This window comes from Thalassophryne amazonica, chromosome 10 (assembly GCF_902500255.1).
Source record: "Thalassophryne amazonica chromosome 10, fThaAma1.1, whole genome shotgun sequence".
Lineage (NCBI taxonomy): Eukaryota > Metazoa > Chordata > Actinopteri > Batrachoidiformes > Batrachoididae > Thalassophryne > Thalassophryne amazonica.
This window is the reverse complement of record NC_047112.1, coordinates 84742133-84758671: the sequence shown is the minus strand read 5'-3', so window position 1 is coordinate 84758671 and position 16539 is coordinate 84742133. Positions and strand designations below refer to the sequence as shown.

The window sequence follows — 16539 nt, the reverse complement described above, 5'->3', positions numbered from 1 at the left end:
CATGGCATCCACTCATTCAACCTCGATAAAGGCCATGGGCCAAAACATTGGTTAATAAAATAAGACTGGAGTGTGCGGCAACTATTTTCCCATTTACTTTATTTTCCTAGACGACACAGCTACTGGCGGTGTGCATTCTTTTCTCCTTTTTAATTATTCATTCCATCATTCGTCTCACAACATTTAAAACTTTGGCACTGAGGATACCAAGCGATGACAAGTTTCAGGTATTATTTTGAACACACTGTCCAAGTGAAAAGCTGCCACTTCTGCGTTGTGTCTGTCATAACCTGCATACGGTTCACCTTCAACCACATAGTCTCTGTTATATCTGAGGGGGATGGAGGAGAGAAATTAGTAACCTGAAACTTCTGAAGCTTAAAGCACACGCGTGGGAGTCCAGGATGTGTGGGGCAATGATCATTTAACAAGTATCTGACCTCTTGGGTTTGAAGACAACTTTCTGACCCCATCCAACACCAACAGTGCTTTAAGCTGTGTACCCTTATAGCCCACATCTGCCCGTTCTATCCTGGCAGTGCTGAGGCAGGTGAGGACAGCAGCCAGCTCTGGAGTCTCCTCTGGGTACACCTCTCGAGGACCCACCCACTGGCTCGCTATCTCCCACGGAGACTGGAGGGTGTGAGTGAGGCGAGCCCTCGGGAGAGAGAAAGGCTAGCTTCCATCTGTAAATGGTGTGAGACATAAGACCACATGTCACAACATAAAAACCAACATTAAAGATGATTACTATACAGCATTTATGCAGTTCACAGGAATCAGTCTCAACAGTGCTCATAGTACGACACATACTCGACACCTTAGACCACTTTAACAGGACATTGAGCAGGTTTTTTTTTTCTTTTCCAGTGTACAAACCGAGTATGAAGTTCATCTTGAGTTAACAGCATTTACTGGTGTTTGCCAGCAGCAAACACACACATACTATCATAACACACGATGTTCCTCCTCACCAGGACACACTGCTGTGCCACATCCTTCATTACACGGAAACAGCCATACTGTGACTGACAGAAACAAACTACGAGTTAACAGTTTGTTACAATGGAATAGCTAACCTGGGAACAGTTCCAAGCATCAATGGCTTGAATTAAAAAGTGTAGAAATCTAGGTCAGGTCAGTAGTGCACTGCTGCAAACACCACACTGCAGAACCACTGTGGATCCTGGAGAGCAATGACCCCGACAGACTGCCAATCCTCCCCTTGGCTTTTTCCAGTAGCTGGAATCTCAACACTGAGGCACTTGTGTGCGAGATCACGCTCAGAGGAACAGGCGACATAGCCAAAATATCATAAAAGACATTCCCTCACAATGCAAGTGGCATCCCTCATCTGAGTCTCCCTACATAACTGTTTGACAAAGTCATTCCAGCAGTATCCAGGGTTCTCCGAGGACACAGTATCGACAAACTAGTCATCATGATAGGTCAATAGAGTCAACGTCTCACAACCACACAGTAAGACAAGAAGCACCACGACCGTAAAGACTTGGAATTTGCTCGCCCGCCCGTAAAAGCATAAGCATGGCCAAACACCTGTGTCCAGTTCCCACGTGTCTCTCGATCTGAAACGTCAAGGAACCAGAGACGTGCATATCATGCTGAGATAAGTGAATGCCTCTACAAGTTCAACACTTTAACCACATACAATTACACTTCTGAAGGCTGAGTCCAGCTAGTCAGTGACAGGCTTGAAAGCCTCGATTCAGAGCCACCTGCATCCTTCGAGACTCTACCCGCCCTACGCACGGTCTGTTCACACCCCTTCCCTCTGGAAGGAGGCTGCGCAGCATCCAGGCAAAAACGTCCGGACTGAAAACAGCTTCTACCCAATGCTGTCAGACTGTTGAACAGTTCAACATCCACCACCGAACTGTGAACACTGTACTAACATGCACATTGTCACTTTTCTTAATGCTCTAATGCTGCTGCTGCCGACCTGTGCCTTGTATATATTTCTATGGCCATAGGGGTGCGTATATTGAACATTGTAAAAGTTTAGATTAGGTTAGGTTAAACTGTCACTAGTCTTAGTTAACTACACCAAGACCTGGAGAAACTGCATTTCGTTCTGCCTGTAAGGGTCGAGTGACAATAAAGTGAGTCTGAATCTCAGCTTATCAAGTGCTACCATTCTCCAAACTGCATATACAAAAAAGAAGAAGGAAAAAAAAAAAAAAAAAAACAAGACCCAGAATGCACTGCTTCATCAACTTTTTTCTGGTCCCAGTGTTTATGGTGCTTGACATCCATGTTTTATTTTCACGTCTACAAGAAAGCTGCACAAGTTTATCCGATTTTGCAAGAACGTGACGGCAGGTCAGCGATCTCAACAGGACAGCTCTGGTGTGGACAAGGGACTTTGAAGTAGTTAGCAAAGCTAGCTGTTACCACTGTCTATGATTACCATATTACTTACAAATCAAAGAACCAAAAGACACAAAGGTGACCATGTCAATTGACAGTCATGTGGCACTTCGAAATATCAAGATAATTCACTGTCCTGGTTGTCAGCAAAGTTTTTCCAAGTCTGACTGATGTTTGTTTCATACAACCCCTGGCAAAAATTATGGAATCACCGGCCTCGGAGGATGTTCATTCAGTTGTTTAATTTTGTAGAAAAAAAGCAGATCACAGACATGACACAAAACTAAAGTCATTTCAAATGGCAACTTTCTGGCTTTAAGAAACACTATAAGAAATCAGGAAAAAAATTGTGGCAGTCAGTCACGGTTACTTTTTTAGACCAAGCAGAGGGAAAAAATATGGAATCACTCAATTCTGAGGAAAAAATTATGGAATCATGAAAAACAAAAGAACGCTCCAACACATCACTATTATTTTGTTGCACCACCTCTGGCTTTTATAACAGCTTGCAGTCTCTGATGCATGGACTTAATGAGTGACAAACAGTACTCTTCATCAATCTGGCTCCAACTTTCTCTGATTGCTGTTGCCAGATCAGCTTTGCAAGTTGGAGCCTTGTCATGGACCATTTCTCACTTCCAAAGATTTTCAATTGGTTAAGATCCGGACTATGTAGCATGCCATGACATTGACCCGTGTGTCTTATTGCAAGGAATGTTTTCAGTTTTTGCTCTATGGCATGATGCATTATCATCTTGAAAAATGAGTTTCATCATCCCCAAACATCCTTTCAATGATGGATAAGAAAAGTGTCCAAAATAATCACGGAAACTTGTGTGCATTTATGGATGATGTAATGACAGCCATCTCCCCAGTGCCTTTACCTGCCATGCAGCCCCCTATCATCAATGACTGTGGAAATTTACATGTTCTCTTCAGCAGTCATCCTTATAAATGTCATTGGAACTGCACCAAACAAAAGTTTCCAGCATCATCATCTTGCCAATTCAGATTCAGATTCATCACTGAATCTGACTTTCATCAGTCATCCACAGCCCACGATTGCTTTTCCTTAGCCCATTGTAACCTTGTTTTTTTCTGTTTAGGTGTTATGATGGCTTTCATTTAGCTTTTCTGTATGTAAATCCCATTTCCCTTTAGGCGGTCTCTTACAGTTCTCGGTCGCAGACGTTGACTCCAGTTTCCTCCATTCGTTCCTCAGTTGTTTTGTTGGTGCAATTTCGATTTTTTGAGACATATTGCTTTGTTTTCTGTCTTGACCGCTTTGATGTCTTCCTTGGTCTACCAGTATGTTGCCTTTAACAACCTTCCCATGTTTGTATTTGGTCCAGAGTTTAGACACAGCTGACTGTGAACAACCAACATCTTTTGCAACATTGCGTGATGATTTACCCTCTTAAGAGTTTGATAATCCTCTGTTTCAATGACAATCTCTTGTGTTGGAGCCATGATTCATGTCAGTCCACTTGGTGCACAGCTCTCCAAGGTGTGATCACTCCTTTTTAGATGAAGACTAACGAGCAGATTCTGATTTGATGCAGGTGTTAGTTTTGGGGATGAAATTTACAGGTGATTCCATAATTTATTCTCAGAATTGAGTGAGTCCATATTTTTTTCCTCTGCTTGGTCTAAAAAAGTAACCGTTACTGACTGGCCACAATTTTTTTTTCTTGATTTCTTATAGTGTTTCTTAAAGCCAGAAAGTTGCCATTGAAATGACTTTATTTTGTGTCATGTTCTGTGATCTGCTTTTTTTCTACAAAATTAAACAACTGAATGAACAGCCTCCGAGGCCGGTGATTCCATAATTATTGCCAGGGGTTGTAGAATATAGAATTCACACATGCGCTGCCGGCGAGGCTATGCACTACTCACAAGGACATGCAAGACTCACCTGCAGTCCTTATAAAAAATATGAAATTAAAATCAGGTGGACTGCCAGTAAGATACTAACAACCAAATTATCGTGGATTATTTGTCTGTATTTTTTTGTCTGCATTGTTAACAAAATGGTTTCCACCTTGTGGCTCTGCTCTGCATGTTAGAGACACAGAAGGCCAGTTTTACAATCTGAGCTTGACACATTATACCTCGAGGCCCTTGGACAAAGTCCTTAATCCCATAATTACTCTGTGTTTATTGAATGCCTTGTGTGGCAACACCCTGACATCGGTGGGAGAATTGTGGCATTACTGTACAACTGTAATCCATTAAATACAACAGTGGACACAACTATTCATTAGAACTATGGATGAATTCTGGACACATCATACTTTATTCTGTATATTTGATCGACAAAAGTAACACAGGTCCTGCCGTGTCAGTTATCAACACAAACATTAGTTCCAACATTTTCTCTCGGTTTACCACAATGATTCAGTGAGAACACTGACATTTATCACTGCTTTATTAAATAAAAGAAAAAAAAAATGTAGCTGTAAATTCCGAGTTTCCATATCAATATGAATATGAGTTGCCATCAGTTGCCATATGAATTCCAACCTTGGGCAATGTACATGCACTCCCACCATCAAAACCGCAAAAACCTCACGGACCTAACTGATTGTACTGCTCACAGACTCTGCCCCAAAATAAGTATTTCTTACCAGTAATAAAGTTAGTCAAATTTATACCACAGAAATAAAAAGGTACTCTGCAGTAACTAGGGGTGGGCAATATAATTGATATATTCGGTTCATGGTATAAATTTGACCGACGGTAATGATTTAGACTCCCCGACAAATCGCTGTAATGCTTGTTGATGATGTCATCGTATCTTCCTCAGTGACTCTGAAGATTTTAACCCTCTGGAGCCGGCTAACTGAATTCAGTCATGTAAAAGTCACATGACCAAATTAAACAATTGTCCCATTAAATTCACCAGACTCAGCCTCTGTTTCAATGCATTTTAAAAGTGCATGTTTCAAGCTTTATACAAGTTTTTAAATTATGTTAATAGGCCTACTATAACATGAATTCCAATTTAATCATTTCCACAAATTTTTTTTGTGAATTTTATGGTCATTTGGTGCGCGTATTTACAGAAAGCGAGTGAGCCTGAGCTGACGAGCTCCATTGGGCAAGTGAGCAGAAAAAAAGACCACACCCTCTGCACCATCATTGGTGGAACCCCACGACATAAGCCAATCAGGATCATCAACCCACGTGGCGGCGTCTCTGCGGTTTCTGGACAAAGCGCCACCAAAAGCAGACAAACTAGCACTGCCTCTTGCTGGACAGAAGCAGGAATGGCGAAATGAGTATGCCAATGCACAAAAAATATGTCTAACAAGTCAGAGAATCAGGCGCTCAAAATTAATGATATGTTTTTTTTTTTTTTTAATCAATTTAGTTTTGCAAATGGACTATATGACCCATTCAAACACTTTCATTCTAACTTTTACACTTAGGTTTGTATCGTGATATACCATTACTGCGAAGGTATTCAAGTTATATTCTGATATGAATTTTATGTCATATCGCCCAGCCCTATTTCTAACTACATTTTAACAAAGTACATTTTGTCAACTTTGAGAACATTAAGCATTTGTTTAACTTTAACTTGTTTAAAACATGAAGCGCAAATGTCACCTTGCGAAATGCTCTCAGGTCACGGCGACTAGCTGCAGAACCCTCGCCTCCATCCAGCAGGAAGATCTTAGCCAGGCCCAGCAGGAGGAGCACGGCGCACAGTACCACCATGCGCTGTTTGAGCTTCATCTCCACATCAACAGACCCCTCAACCTGGCGCAGTGTGTGGTGTCCCCAGCAGCGAACACCCTTTTACCCCTGACACATGGCCTCTGTAGCTCTTAGCCACCTACCCACTGAGGCCAACAGCATGCTCCTGAAGGATGAGAGCTGCCTGTTTCTCTGGAGCAAACAGGGCGTCGCGTGGTCCGGGAAGGTGACAGGGCAGGGGGCAGAAATAAGAGAGGACTACAGGGAAAAATGAAACGAGAGATCAAACATGTACATGTCAGTAATATACAGAGAGAAAGCCAAGAACCAGCCTGCCCTCTGGGTAGACAATGGCACAGTGCCGCCGCACAACATACTGAACAACAGGGTGTCAGAGTTCTTTCAAAGTAATAACAATAAAACCAAGGATTCTTTTCATCATTCTCACCATTTAAAACATGAAAGAAGGAATTGAATTACTAAGGTCATAATGATCATAATTAATACTTGGAATAATAATGTAATACTTGTACTCTATTGAAGTACTGCTACTATGACTCAGCATTTGTCTCAGAGATTAAACAAGGCTCGTTCCATGTCAAGCCACATAGATGGTCCAAAGACTCACATGAAAATAAGCAGTATCCCTCACCTCTGTAAAATGTTAATACATAAGTACAACAGGACGTACATGTCAACAGGAACCCACAACAGAGGCTGTGGGTTCCTACAAGGACCTCAGGCTGTGGCTGGACAGCAAACTGGACTGGACAACCCACATCAACCACCTGTACAGGAAGGGACAGAGCAGGCTGAACTTTTTGTGGAGGTTGCGGTCATCTAACATCTGCAGGAAACTCTTGGATGTTCTTCCAGTCCGTAGTAGCCAGCGTCCTCTTTTACACCGTGGTGTACTGGGGGCAGCACATCGAAGGGGACACATCTGCTCAGGCAAGCTGGCTCTGTGGTTGGCATGAAGCTGGACTCTCTGGCGATGGTAGCAGAGAACTCTGGACAAACTGTTGTACATTATGGACAATGCCAGTTACCCTCTGCACACAGTCATCACCAAACCAGAGGAGCCCTCTTCAGCACCAGGCTGCTCCTTCCTAAGTGCAGGACCAACAGACTGAAAAACTCCTTTGTCCCTCAGGCCATCAGACTGTACAACACCTTACTCAGGGGGAGGAGGAGTAACAGGAAGACAGAGGAGGGAATGAGAGGTACAGTAGTAGCCAGTAAACCAGTATTGATATTTACATTTGCAAATATTTTTCTTTTTTACTTTAACTTTTGCTACTCTGTACTTCTTACCCTGTGTGCTGTTGGAACCTCAATGTCCCTGAGGGAGTTTTCCCAAGGGATCAATGAAGTACTATCTAATCTAATTTAAATGAGACATTTCTCAGTAACATATTCTTGCCCATTTTAGTCACAAAAAAACATTTTCCCATATTGGCAAGATGATGGGCCGACAACACATAGCCTGTCACATGGATTAGAATATGTTATTACAATTATTTCATAAAAGCACATTTTCATTGGACTGTTCCTGTACTATCTCAACATTTACCCAAACATTTGTCTTCAACAAGTTATGGTTCTATAACAACTGATAGCATCTTAACATGAATTAAAAACAGTTTGATAAGCTGTACCTACCATTCAATAATACCATATTTACTGCATTAAACACATCGGGGACCTGCAGCTTCCATGAAGGGGCGTTTACTGATGATCATTTGCATGCATGGTGTACACAGTACGGCCTTATGGTATGTACAGACAAGCGTACTGCATGCAAGAGAATCAGTACAGAGTAGAAATGAATGTTTTCTGCATTCAGTAGCTGTTACATAATTACATGAAATGACTCTGCGCAAACATTGCTACTTGGCAGCATTCAAGCTAAAAGTTGTGAACAAGCAGAAAGAAGTTGCTTGGATTTCCTAGTCCATAGGAAATGCATCTGGGAGTGGTGTAGAAAGAAAGATAAATTTTCCTTGACCAAAACAGCAAAATGGCTGCCTGGTGGGGGGGATGCGTTATCAGGAGCTGATAAAATGGTTTCAGGAAAGGAGAACGGCAGGACACATGATAGAGTCTGACATACAAGGTACTGTGGCTGCATAGGCAACATGAAAACTAGAACAGATTTGCTGAGATTTCGTGGAAATGAGGTAGGACTATTTCATTTTACTCTGTTCTCTCAGGAATTCACAATTTCGCTACATGCAATGTGCCAAAAAATGGGGGGGGGGGGGGGGGGGGCACTTTTAATAGGGGAGTGGCCTTTAATAGCATAAATATTGTAGTTGCTGATATCACGTTCCGTTCTCAGCAATACCAGGGCTGCCACGATTAGTCAACTAGTCATGAAAATTCAGTAAGGTATATCTTATATATTATATTCCAATTCTAAGGTGGAACTATGCTAGTATATAAAGGTATATCTAAATATCTGAAAAGGAAGAGTAAAATAGGAGAGTAGGAAAGAGCCAATTAGGTGCCTGGTCTTTCATGATTACCTTGACTATTAAAATCGTTGGTGGCTAATTTAATTATCAAAGTCATTGTTTAGTTTTTGAAGCTTTGTTTTTCTCTCGCTGCTGTATCTTCTACTGCCTTTCTGTCCTTGACACACGTGCAGTAGTGGTAATTGGGGTCAGTCGTGATGTCACCGTAAAAGTTACGCTAAACAATATCATGGCTAGCTGCCAACGGAGCTCAAAAGTTTGGGAGCATTTTAACCAAATTAATGAGACATGCAGCATGCACACAATGTAAACTCTGCAAAGCAGAACTTGCCTTTCAAGGCAGTACAACGGCAATGCAGGAGCGTCTGAGAAGGAAGCACGTTGTGGCTGAGTCAGATGCTGACGAACAGGGATAGTCATCTTGGTAAGCTAATTAGCTAGTTAGTTGGTAATATTACCATCTATAGCAAGCTACTTATATTGATAGCTGTAAACGTTAATATTAACGATGGCGATTTCATTTGCCTTAGCACACATGATATGTTGTTACTATATCGTTATAACAGCGATGTCATGTTTGAATAGGAAATGTGATAACACTAATGTTTTATAACGCTATGTTACAGTGCTAAAAAAGTTCCTCTTCAGTGGACGACTTTGTTACCAAGACAACAAGATGCAAACCTCGGCAAGCAAATATCCTGAAATCTTGAACATGCTGGTGACTAATATCAGACCCTGGTCCATTGTTGACAATCCAAGCTTCAAAGAGATGATCAAGCAGTTCAACTCAGAATACCATAACTACCTACAGGGCCAATCTGCTTTCACCACAACGATGGAAAAGAAATCTGATACAACCATTGAGAAGGTCAGTCTCTCTCTGTGACACTCTCAATTAAATTTGCTTTATTGGCATGAATGGGTTAAAACAATATTGGCAACAATAAGGCATAGTGAAATAAATAATTAATTAAATTATATAATAAACAACAGCAACATTCAAAGACAAATAACAGCTGCATGGTGGTGCGATAAGCCCCAATTTATGTATGATCCAATTAGTCGACTAATCGTAAACATAATCAGTGACTAGTTGATTATCAAAATAATTGTTTGTGGCAGCCCTAAACAATACTAAAATGCATATTTTGCTTGCTAGGTCAAAACATAAAAAATATACCAGTCTGCATGTGGACAGTTCGAAGCAAGTTCGTCCCAAAGACAGATTTTGTAGATCAGATTTGGGCCAAATAACGGTCAAGCTTTCCTATTCAACTGAATGGTAAAGCATGTCTGTACTTTTGATTGGTAGTGTAGATCAGACCTCAGGTCAAATCACATAAGAACTGGTGCATTAAGGCATTTTTTTCATTGGTCAATACAGAATGAATTCAACTTGATTCATTCACTACTAACGCGCTGTTCTAGATTGGGTAATGTTTATGAAATATGTAGCTGACATTTTTCAAGGCTGGTAATAAATTATACAGATTCTCTATAATGATTTTAGCTTAAAGTACAGAAAATTAAAATGAGAAAATTTTGTGAATAATTATATTTGGCATATTTAGTTGATGTCATGTTTTCAACTGGCTAGGTTGAGAGTCTTCCTTTGTACAGTTTGTCTGGTTACCAGGGACTAATTAATAGTGATATCAACATTCACTGTTACCTATTAATGTTACCATCGGATAATTTAAAAAATTACGGAGATTTATTTCCCCTCTCATTCAGATGGTAACTACAGAGCAGCTGAAAGCAGAAAATGCACCATTAAAACACTAATATACAGAAATATAATCATTTATTATTTATAACAAGTGTCAAGACTTGCTGCACGTGTTGTTGGTCCATACAACGATGGAAAAGGTCCATTGTTTGAGTGAACCTTTAACCCAGGATCATCCCAGATGACAGATTTGTTGTAAACGTTATTGTCCTTTAGTTAGTTTGCAACACAGTGACGACAAAAACAGGCCCAAAACAGTTGCATCGGTCAGATTTTTTTTACGCATCATTCGTTATCGGTAATAAAAAACAAAATTAAAAAAAAAGTGTCCCCGCAGTGAACACAGCTTTTGATTTGATCCCACAATGCACCGCGCAGGTGTGTGTGTATATATATATATGTATATATATATATATACACACACACGAGGGCTGTCCATAAAGTATAGGTCCTTTTTATTTTTTTCAAAAACTATATGGATTTCATTCATATGTTTTTACGTCAGTCATGCTTGAACCCTCGTGCGCATGCGTGAGTTTTTCCACGCCTGTCGGTGACGTCATTCGCCTGTGAGCACTCCTTGTGGGAGGAGTCGTCCAGCCCCTCGTCGGAATTCCTTTGTCTGAGAAGTTGCTGAGAGACTGGCGCTTTGTTTGATCAAATTTTTTTCTAAACCTGTGAGACACATCGAAGTGGACATGGTTCGAAAAATTAAGCTGGTTTTCAGTGAAAATTTTAACGGCTGATGAGAGATTTTGAGGTGATACTGTCGCTTTAAGGACTTCCCACGGTGCGAGACGTCGCTCAGCGCTCTCAGGCGGCGTCATCAGCCTGTTTCAAGCTGAAAACCTCCACATTTCAGGCTCTATTGATCCAGGACGTCGTGAGAGAACAGAGAAGTTTCAGAAGAAGTCGGTTTCAGCATTTTATCCGGATATTCCACTGTTAAAGGAGATTTTTTTAATGAAAGACGAGTGGATGGGTCCGCGCGTCGGGACGCAGCCGGCGCGGTGCGGCGGCACAGGAAAAACACCTCCGTGTTGATAACCATTTGTAAAATCCAGGCGGTTTTTGATGGCTTTCAGTGGAGTGAGTATATGAGAAATTGTTTAACAGCTGGACATGTTCCAACTTGTCCTTAAGGCTTCCAACAGAGGTGTTTTTCCTGTGGCGGAGCGTCGCGGCGGCTGCGAGCCGACGCGCTGACCCGTCTGCACGTCTTTCATTAAAAAAAATCTCCTTTAACAGTGGAATATCCGGATAAAATGCTGAAACAGACTTCTTCTGAAACTTCTCTGTTCTCCCACGACGTCCTGGATCAATAGAGCCTGAAATGTGGAGGTTTTCAGCTTGAAACAGGCTGATGACGCCGCCTGAGAGCGCTGCGCGACGTCTCGCACCGTGGGAAGTCCTTAAAGCGACAGTATCACCTCAAAATCTCTCATCAGCCGTTAAAATTTTCACTGAAAACCAGCTTAATTTTTCGAACCATGTCCACTTCGATGTGTCTCACAGGTTTAGAAAAAATTTTGATCAAACAAAGTGCCAGTCTCTCAGCAACTTCTCAGCCAAAGGAATTCCGACGAGGGGCTGGACGACTCCTCCCACAAGGAGTACTCACAGGCGAATGACGTCACCGACAGGCGTGGAAAAACTCACGCATGCGCACGAGGGTTCAAGCATGTCTGACGTAAAAACATATGAATGAAATCCATATAGTTTTTGAAAAAAATAAAAAGGACCTATACTTTATGGACAGACCTCGTATATATATATATGTATATATATATATATATATATACACACACACACACACACGAAAATTCAAACTGGATCAAAACAAACATAGCGTCAGTCCAGTCGAGTCAATGATCATGGAATCCAGGAAAAAAGTTGTTGTGCAAGGAAAATTGGGTGCTTATTTCAGCAAGAAATGGTAAGTGGTTTATAGTTTTCAGACAATAGTGTGGTTTGAAAGGCATTCTATGATGACTGACATTACATTTTCGGTGGTTTTCTGACTAAAATCGTTGGTCAAAACCCACTTGCTCAGCCGCTGTCAATTGTTGATGTCGCCAATATCGGATATGCCACATGCATTGATTGTAAAAGTATTTAATTTATCCATAAATCATCATGGAAGTATGCCTGGTTTAAGTGTATTTATGCCACACACAAACTTTCAGATCGGAAAACATTTTATTTATTTACTAAATACATGTATCCGAACAAAGGCACCCATTCAGTCACGTGGCATAGGTCACTTTCTCAACTTTCTTCATATTTTAAATATGCTGTAAATTGGTAGTTATATTTTTTCTTCTGGAGCAAATAAATACTATTAGAAATAAATTCTATAAAATTCCAAAAACTACACTGTAAATTTGTAGATCTATTTTTATTTTCGTCTGGAGCAAATAAATATTAAAAATAAATTCTATAAAATTCTAAAAACTACACTGTAAATTTGCAGATCTACTTTTCTTCCGGAGCAAATAAATTCTGCAAAAAACTAAAAACTTGACTATTTTTAAACAGGGAAGTTCCACAGCCATGTGATACACGAATAAAATAAAATACGAATAAAAGAATGAACAATACGATTTTTATTTTATCATTGGGCAAAAATGCATCTGTCAGATTTTCACTCTGGATCCAGCCCTCAAAAAAGATGTGTTCTTGTATTAATAATACTTTCATGTAGTTTGTCCAATGGAGGGAGTGTTAAAAACTATTTGCTAAATGGTTACTCCCCTTGAATTAAAGCTCAAAATCTGCGCCATAAGAACACGTTTGATGCAAGTCCCCGTGGAAGTGGTACACTGTGGCAAAATTACAAAATAAAATTGCGTCACTATGGAACTGACGGTAATTCGTACTGTTAGGACAAATAAAAGGTGGACCTTCCAGTCCGAGCTGGTAAGACAGGAGGAAGGTTTGCCTAAAACCCGCGTTTTAGTTGCGGCGCTGCAGACGGTCCCACCAGGTGGACCTGCGCTCCAGGATGCTCTTCTTAACCACAGCCAGAATGCAGGTTTACATCCTAACATTAACACAGGAGTCACACACGCACACAAAAATAAAACGTCAGCGAAGCTTTCTGGTGTCAAAATAAAACAAGGCACTAAATGCCAGCACCTGCTAACATTAGCATAGCTAAAATAACAGCACAACCACGCAGGCGCCTCAACACAATCGCCCTTTCATCAGGTTGGTGGACATTTTAACAGCAATGGGAAAAAAACGGACGGTAAACACCCCGTTGCCAGCCTAACACTGCCGTATTGTTGATGCCATGATAAAATCTCACCCTCGGCAAGGAGCTAGCTGCAGCTAGCGGATACAGAACGCTGATGTGTTTACGTGCTGCCCGCCCAAACACTCACCGTCTGGCCATACACTGTCCACGGAACGCCACCAGCTTCCACTCGTCTAAAATGTCCCCACTGCTGAAGAGAAACGTAGCACAGTATTGGAAACCAGGCGGGTTCTCCAGCCCCTCTCAGTAGCTGCTTCCTTTCCTCCGCACTTTCCCATCGATTCTCTGCTTCGCCGCGTCCACTTCCTCCTGCCGCAGTTCCTCCTCGTCGACACCAGGTGGCAGTGTCGCAGTCAGAGCTGTGGCTGCGCACGTTTTTTGTCTCCCCCCCGCCATAGGTGGGACTCGAACATATAACAGTGCTAACCACTAAGCCCCTGTGCAGCCCGGATCCTTTTCATGAGTTTGGATGCAGAATCATTTAGAATCCTGCTTATATTTGGATTGCCCAGTTGGACCGACATGTTTAAAAAATAAACATCAGGGCGACATACTGAAGCAATTTTGAAAAATTAGCACGTGTGGGGGAAAAACCCCAAACCATTTGGCAATAGGACTAAATGGAAAATACTATTTGTTTAAACTCAATAACATCATAAGTCATGACATAAAAGTCTAAAAACTCCAGACATGCGCTCTTTATATGATGCTCAAGTAATCGCACAGCTTGAAGAGCGCTGAGTCAGGTAAGTGAATGGTTGTGTGATTTCTAATTATTCCTGTTTATATGCTGCTGGTGTTAAGCAAAACGGGATGGGAAGGAGAGGAGCAGCTGCAGCCAGTAGTTCTGGTATTTATGTTTATACTTTTTGCAGGTTGTTTCTTACTTCTAATTTTGTTACTCTGTGTGCTTCTTACCCTGTGTGCTGCTGTCCAATACTACTGGAACCTCAATTTCCCTGAGGGAGTCCTCCCAAGGGATTAAGAACTTATGTTGTCTAATCAAAACAAATCACTCATGTGCATTGCATCACTTTAGATGCAGACATCATTTTAAAGCATTTGAACAGAAGTTCTCTTTCGACCAGCAGGCGATCGTTTTCCTTTTAACAACCTGACATTGCACTCAGTATCTGATGTAATGACCAAATCATGACACCCAAGTTATCCCCACTGAACCTTTAAGTCTGGGTCACAGATAGTTTAAGGTTAGGACGGTGTCTGTGTTTTGATTTTCTACCATTGTGTGAGTGTGGGAACGTCTGCCATCAGCTTCCTTATGAGAAACGACCCCACCCCCCCCAAAAAAAATCTATTCATTTTGATGACTGACTTTTTAAATCTCTTGGCTTCCCCTGTTTTGTCTGGGTCTCCTGAGCAGATTACCTACAGATCCTCATGTTGATTGGTATGGGTTTACCCTTATGCCTTTCCTGGTGAAACTGCAGATGGACCAGAACCGGTTATCTTGTTTTGGAAACAAGTGCATGAAGGGTTTGTGCTGCCCCATTCATTAAAATAAATACATTTTTAGAAAAAGCTGGTGTGGGGTGGTGTTCAAGCAAAAGTAGTGACTGGAATTTATCAGTTTGAAGACAAACAAGAATTGCTGTGCTAATCTGTATTCTAATCCAATTACGTTTTTTCACGAATCTGATTAGTTCAGACCGTATGATATCGGGGTAACAGTGGCAAAATATTGGATGTATTACTCCGCGCCCTTACCGGTGTTCTGAGATGTCATTCCTGTCCTCTGCACAACTGCGCATGCATGCACAATATTGTCGGGACACGGAACTGTCAATTTATGCGACGAGACGCACAATTTGACAGAACACTGGCTGTGTGCCCTGCTAGTGGTTAGCGCTGTTAGCTGAGAGCGAGAGAAAGTCACGTACCACCTCCGAAATGGGTGAATTTGAGCTACCATATGAAAGTATTATTGTGGATTCTGATACAGAATTACTGTTCCACATTTGATGGATTTTCACGTTTGATGGATTACTTCACGCACTGACCGCTGCTGGAGCGACGCTGCCTCACGATAAGCCTCGCCGAGCAAATTACCTACAGAAAAATAAACCGTGCAAACGATGGAATCAAGTTAGAATGGGAATAATCCCCTTGTGTCTGATGATTTGTGGACGTTCATACTGTTACACGGTCGCAAATAGCCTTTTAAAACTCCTTTTTAAAGCTCAATTTGCGACCGTATAACCAGCATGAACGTCCGCAAATCAGACACAACAGCGTTATTACCTAATTGTCTAGATCAATAGTAGAAATAATGAAATGTTACAATGTGAATTTAAGAAAGCAAAGAAAATAAATAAAAAGATCCTTAAGACTGTTATAGCGGGAACAGTCAGAACGGCTCTAGAGGTAACTGAAAAGGCCAATTAATATGAACAATCCATCCATGCAGTTTTCCTCTGGAAACATAATTTCACCTGGTTTCCTCCTTATTTGTATGAAATAATGATCTCGTATCTTCATCAAGAGCCAATTCAACACCAGAATTTAAGGAGTTCTTCTTCCTCTTGAAATCATTCTGGCGAGATTGGCTGAAAACTAAGTTATCCTGGCAAGGTGAGGTGATGCGCTTGTGACCAGAGGATCCTTGGTCCAAATCCCCGTCAGATGGAAAAATAAAAAAATTATTCCCGGTGTGCAGTTCAGTGCCTTGTGTGGTGGGTTCGCACGCATATGTGTGGCAGTACATATCCTGCTGGTAAACCAGCACCGGTGATCACAAATCCTCCTTGATGGAAGTAATTAAAGTTAAACACCTGAAACACTGTTCACAGCAGCCACTTCATTTGACTTTTTACAGTTACTGGTGGTCATTCTGCTCAAAACTAAAAAAACCCCACAGTCAACAGTTATCGTGGCAGCGATTCAAACACACACAGAAGACACACCGGTGCCCATGTCCCAGAGAAAATGACACAAAAGACGTATGTGAAGAACAGAAACAGGTG

The 16539-nt window shown here is 41.4% G+C and overlaps 1 long non-coding RNA gene across 1 annotated transcript; it reads right to left on the bottom strand.

The window, feature by feature from the left end:
* Positions 1-244: 244 nt before the first annotated feature.
* On the bottom strand, positions 245-13865 carry LOC117519570. Its single transcript, XR_004563351.1, has 4 exons — positions 13686-13865; positions 6001-6348; positions 441-686; positions 245-331 (listed from the first exon to the last, which is right to left on the bottom strand). It is a non-coding gene; the product is annotated as an uncharacterized LOC117519570 (long non-coding RNA).
* Between the last annotated feature and the right edge of the window lie 2674 nt (positions 13866-16539).